The sequence below is a fragment of the Protopterus annectens genome, chromosome 13.part0 (assembly GCF_019279795.1).
Source record: "Protopterus annectens isolate FY-2018-M chromosome 13.part0, PAN1.0, whole genome shotgun sequence".
NCBI lineage: Eukaryota > Metazoa > Chordata > Ceratodontiformes > Protopteridae > Protopterus > Protopterus annectens.
In genome coordinates, this window is record NC_056747.1 from 406250541 (window position 1) to 406257485 (window position 6945).

Here is a 6945-nt window from a genome sequence, read left to right on the forward strand (position 1 = left end):
TAGTTAAAAATGACTGCTCTCTTGCCTGGATACCTGCTCAGGAGAAGTAGAAACTTGCAGCAAACCTATAATATCCATGAACAAAAGCCTTTAAGTGGAACTCCAGCTGTTTGTCAGTAAATACTGAAGTAGTTTCTTCTACTTGAGTGTGCAATGCTCTGCAGGCATGCAGCTTTTACACCTTATTAATCTGACAGTTAATTCTATACCAGTCTGTTTTACCTTCTCCAAACTGTATCCCAATGTTCAGAAAATAAGTTATGACCACGAGCTATAACAATCAGACCATCAGAGACTACTGTTTCTGGTGTCCCCTTGAGAACAGTTACAAGCTGTTTAAAGAAGCAGTGTTTTATTTCAAAGTATTTTTATACCAACAGCTATATTACAAATGCTGAAAAATGTGAAAAATAGAATCAGTGCTCTGACAAATGTACTACCTGAGCACGTACCAAATAAACAGACAACCTTTATTAAAAGGTGTCAGTTAAAACTGTTTTAGCATAGCGAGTCTTGTGGATAGACATTAGTTTTCAAGTTACTCAGCATCCTGCATGTTCCTCCATTGAGGGAGAACTGCTTCATATGTCACATGCATTCTTGAATTCTGCATCTGTTTTCAGTTTCACAACCTCCACATATTGGCTGTTCCACATAGCTACAACTTTCTCTCTTGAAAAATACTCTCTAGTACCAATGCTGAGCTGTACTTTCTCAGTCTCCTCTGACATATGCTGCCATTATGGACTATGTTTATGCTGGAGCTGCAGTCCTGTGTGTGTCACCCTTTGGATGAGACATTAAACTGAGATCCCATCTGCTTGAGTTGGTGGTAGCTCAGGCTGATGCAAAAGATCCCATGTCACCTTATTGAAGAGAGTACTGGGGAAAGTTCCCCAAAGCCTTGGCTAAATTTCCCATAGTTATATAAAGGTTTACATTCATATCGCAGACTTGCACAACATCGAATAGGAATTGCATGAATGCATCTGCTTGAAATATTGTAAAGCTGTACCTTAATATCCTGAATACATTTCAACAAACGGATGGAGTAGTTTGAGCATAAGAAGTCGATGTTTTGAAGTCTGCTACTGTAATTATGACTGCACACAGGTCCCTATCACTTGATAATGCTTTAAAAACCTTAAAATATATATGATGGAGACCATATGATCGAGTTTTTGAAAGCTGGAAGCTTTTGAATGGAGATCTCGGTACAGTGATGATCAGGAAATTCACCCTTTTCCTCACTGAAGTGTGGTCTTGGAGTTGGTATAGATAATTTGCAGGGGGTGGGGGCTTGCCACCTGCAAAAACATAAAAATGTATATTTTTAGTTTTTTTGTGTTTTTTTTTTTTTTGATGTTCGAATTTTCGGAAACTCAGTCATATGGTCTCAACCATATGAATTTGAGTTTCCAAAAACTTGAACATCTGACATAGACCGTTGCACAGTTGGTGGTTTGAGGCTTTGTGAGCATTTCACAATAATATGGAAAAAAAAACCCAGCGAATGTCGGTATTTTCAAATGCGGCAAGTAGCAGCAAATATTTTCTTAAACGATGTTCTATGATTTCGTTCCGTTTATTACAGAACTTCTTCAGAATTACAAAATCCACCATTTACATAATTTCCTTTTATACCACAATTGTTTCGATGGGACGAAAGCACTAAATTTATTCTGGCTCCAGTGTGTGTTTTGTTTTAGTAGTAATTAATGTTTTTGAGTTTTAAGTGCAGTTTTTTAGCACTGGTTGCTGGTGGTTAACACACTGGAATATTTTATTCTTATCTATTTGCAAGGTTTATATTTCACTTGAAGTAACAGTGAAATAATTTTCTATCATTTATTTAAGAACTGAAGTCAGATGTATGTAAGTCTGTCTCCTTACAAAAGTTCTTTTTAGAACTGGTACATCATTTTTGGTAAAGGATTGACAGCAGTATTGCCTTTGGCCTCTGGGACTTTTTGGTATTTTATCTGAAAAATTAAGTGGAACACTGTGTTTGGAACCTTCAACACCTTTGTGAAAACTGGAGTTAAACAAACGTAAGTCTGCCTCCTTACAAAAGTTTTTTTTAGAACTGATACATTTTCTACTTCTTGGTAAAGGATTGACAGCAGTTTTGTGTTTGTTTGGCACATTTTAAAGGTGCATGGTGATAATGTTCACTTTACGAATAAAGAATAACACCTGGTAAAGTTTATTGTAATGGTTTCTGTTTTCCTGAACAGTTTGGCAGGTAAAATGACTACTCAAGGCACTATAGATAGTGACATTAGTGTATATCTGACGCTGGATGAAGTTAATCGTCTCACCGCGACGCTACAGGAAGTAATCTGTAAAGCGCAACACTTATTGGAAAGGATGAAAGGGAATGGAAGACAGCGTTTGGATATGTGCGATGATAATGGTGATAGTCGCTCATCATCTGAAGAAGGGACTATCATAGCAGATGCTGTGTTTGATCACAATAAGCCTATCGTTGAATTTTTGGAAGGCACTGTTATTGATCCTTTTCATGATTTGTCCAGCAGTAATGATTTATTGGTCGACTTACGACATGGTCGCAAAGAAGTACCCGACTTTAAGAATCAATTTCTCCAGTTGGAAAAAAAGGTTTTGAGATTTAAATCCTTGATTTATAAAAATCAATATTTGAGTAAATGTGTTAATTTATTAATTGTGCCCTTAGGACTTAGAGTGTTCGCCTTTCTTAATGCAGTTAAATTTGATAACAACTTGTTCAAAAAACTGAAAGAATTGTATAATAACATGGGTTTGGAAGTACTGAAAACATTAATAAAATAGAACAAAGAACAGATGGACATTTTAAAAGATGATATCATTAAATTGGACAATGGGTTAGGGGAACATCCTATGATGCATTTTTATCAGTATATGTTTGACAATTTAAGTAACAAGGTTAATAAGTTGATAGATAGTATTGTCATCAAGAAAAATAAGAAATTATTGAGAGATTTGCAAGAGAACAGGCATATATGGTTAACAAAAAATATAAAATAATAATATGAATGATAACAATGGAAAGAAGGATATATTAACCAACAAAGTAGCACTGAGTAAAGAGTCTTCCACCGATATACAAAATCCAATAGTCCAAGAACAGAAGAGGCTCAACACGACCAATAAAAAAATGAATAAAATACTTTAATACTGCAGCAAGTAAGCGCTTTCACGTTTCAAGAACGCTTCATCAGACTTGAATAACTGCCATAAAATCAAACTGTTTAAATACTATTCAAAGATGCAATCAACCAATCAAAAACATAAATCAATTAATATTATCTTAATTATTCATTAAAAGGCACTTTATAAAACATCCCTATGAAATTAATATAGCATATATAAATATAGCATATAAAATACATTTTAAAATATTTCAAATCACACATGCATCTTCTATATTGAGTTTGAAATTTAATGTACATATGGACGTGCTGCCAAAAAAGGCTTAAGTGTCACACGTTCATTCAAACCATGCCTTATATGTCCTTGTAACCTTAAAATCCATTTGTTTTCCCTTTCTTCAATATAATTTCTAATATTACCTAGCCTATTGGATTTTCTTATTAATTCTAACACTGTAAAACTAAATTTATGTGATGTACCTTGTTGTAAAATATGATTAACGTCACCTTCTCTCCTCGAACAAGAAATAAATCACTGGAATAAACACACCTCCGCAAGCATATACAATGAAGGGTCTCCTCCAAGGAACTGCCAGTACTGGTCGTTCCACAAAAAAAATACTGGTTCACGAATAAAATTGAATGAATTTATTAAAACTCCAAACGAAGAACAAACACAGTGGGATTGAGCGCGCTTTCATCTATCACATATAGACTTCATCAGAATCCATAGCATAACTGATTAACTGTCCTTAAGTACTTTTCCACTCAATTGGATAATTGATAAAATGTGTGTCCAATTGTACAAATGTTGTTTATAAAAGTGCTGTACAGCAATATTGTTTATTATTGTAATATTTTATTCTATTTCAAATGTGGAATTATTAACATATACAGTTTTTACTGAATATATTTTTAACATTTTTTTATATTTGACCAATATATATTTATCTATTTATGATTTATTTTTATATTTATGTTGATTAACAATATTGCTGTACAGCACTTTTATAAACAACATTTGTACAAGGAGACCCTTCATTGTATATGCTTGCGGAGGTGTGTTTATTCCAGTAAAATATGATTAGCTAGGGCATTAGATTTGTTTTCTTTATGTATTGCGTATACATGCTCTCTAATACGTTCTCTCAGACTTCTGTTTGTCATGCCCACATAAAAGCATGAAAAAGTCCGACACACAGCAGTGTATATAATGTCTCTAGACTTACAGTCAGCATAAAAACTCATATGATAAGTCTTACCAGTGTCTGGATGTGTAAAGTTATTACTACCAGATATAAAAGTGCATTGGTTACAACTCCTACAAGGAAAAGTTCCTATTCTTGTTGAATTAACAGGTCTGGGGCCCTCACTCTCATAGCATAACAATCTTTTAAGCGACTGGTTATACTGTCATACTGGTTCACGAATAAAATTGAATGAATTTATTAAAACTCCAAACGAAGAACAAACACAGTGGGATTGAGCGCGCTTTCATCTATCACATATAGACTTCATCAGAATCCATAGCATAACTGATTAACTGTCCTTAAGTACTTTTCCACTCAATTGGATAATTGATAAAATGTGTGTCCAATTGTACAAATGTTGTTTATAAAAGTGCTGTACAGCAATATTGTTTATTATTGTAATATTTTATTCTATTTCAAATGTGGAATTATTAACATATACAGTTTTTACTGAATATATTTTTAACATTTTTTTATATTTGACCAATATATATTTATCTATTTATGATTTATTTTTATATTTATGTTGATTAACAATATTGCTGTACAGCACTTTTATAAACAACATTTGTACAAGGAGACCCTTCATTGTATATGCTTGCGGAGGTGTGTTTATTCCAGTAAAATATGATTAGCTAGGGCATTAGATTTGTTTTCTTTATGTATTGCGTATACATGCTCTCTAATACGTTCTCTCAGACTTCTGTTTGTCATGCCCACATAAAAGCATGAAAAAGTCCGACACACAGCAGTGTATATAATGTCTCTAGACTTACAGTCAGCATAAAAACTCATATGATAAGTCTTACCAGTGTCTGGATGTGTAAAGTTATTACTACCAGATATAAAAGTGCATTGGTTACAACTCCTACAAGGAAAAGTTCCTATTCTTGTTGAATTAACAGGTCTGGGGCCCTCACTCTCATAGCATAACAATCTTTTAAGCGACTTCATATTTCTATATGCGAAACTGGGTCTATCACCTACTATCTCTGTTATCTTATCATCTATTGTTAAGATATTCCAATTTCTCCTAATTACGTCTTTTATTTTCATATCTAAATTACAATAGGGAATAGTCAATCTCTTATAACTTTGTGTATGGTTATTGTTATTTCTCAAACCTTGATCTCTTTTCTGTCTATACAAATATGGTTTCCCTCTACTATTCCTATTTGATTCAACAGATACTAGAGCTTCTTTCACCTCAAGTGTATCATAACCTCTTGTTTTAAAATTTTCCATTAATACTTGTTGTGTCTTATTAAATATTTCCTCATCCATGGTAAGTCGGGAAACTCTCATACCCTGTCCTGTGACTATATTAGAAAAAACATATAAGTAGTATAAAAATAAAGGTCTTTTAGCCTCTTTTTACAAATCTTTTTGTGTAGACTCTATATAATTTTATTAATTAAATTATTTTTGGTGCCCTTTTCTCCAGTTACTGCTCTGTCAATATCCTCACAAATGTGTAATCTTCAGAACAGTACACATTACTGCAGGTTAAACTCCTCCCCTTTTCACTACAAAGGGGGAATAATTTCTCTTTAAAAAATGAACATACCTGCAAGCCAATACGTTACTGGAGAAAAATCTTCTCCAACGGGGTATTAATATACGAGGAGATTGGTATCAAGTTCATGTATTAAACCACAGAAAAGCAGAATGGAAAAAGTGAAAGGCTGCCATCTTGTTTATGCTTGCTAAATGTGGTAGTTTAGCAAGTGTAAAAAAGAGAGAAAAATCATAAGCAACAAAACAAAGTAACTGCAACTCAGTTACAGGGATTTGCCATTTCAGTTTCCCTTTGCTTAATGTGGTTTGGAATAGCCACGTTTAGAAAGCATGGTTAAAAAAAATGACTGTTGTTTGTATGTGTGTGACGTGTGTGTATGTGTGAATGCAAGAGTGAGTGTGTATGTAGAGTGTACTTCGCAACTTCTTTGCTCAAAAATTCTAAATAACGCCTACAGAAATGAGCAGACAAACACCCATAATCAGGAACAGTTTTAAATATTACCCAAATGCACTCAAAATGTTAGTGGAGCAAGAAGTTTTGCACCAACATGCTTTTTCTGAATAGGACTTATGCAATGATAATGGGTACATTTATTGAAGACCTTAGAATTTTACTAAAAAAGAAAATCAAACTTTTTTCTTGCGCAGAGCCAAGATCTAGGAGACTCTGCAAAATCAAGGGCAGTTGAGGGGTATTGGGGAGTTGGGGGGTTGTAGTGCTGTGTTCTGTATGTATTTAATCACAGTGAGACATCTGAGATGTAGATAGTCAACAAAGTGACTAACTGTTGACTGTGTGTGTGTGTGTGTGTGTGTGTGTGTGTGTGAGTGTGTGTGGACATTAAATGCTTGCATAATGTAAATTTTTGATGTAAAATATGTCCTCCAAGCAACAACTACATATACTACTGCAACTATGAAATGTTAGGCACTATTTTGCATCAACACTATAAAAAATGAAATATACTAATAGTAAAACAAATACGAACCAGTTTATCTGATAGCCCATATTCTAGTGC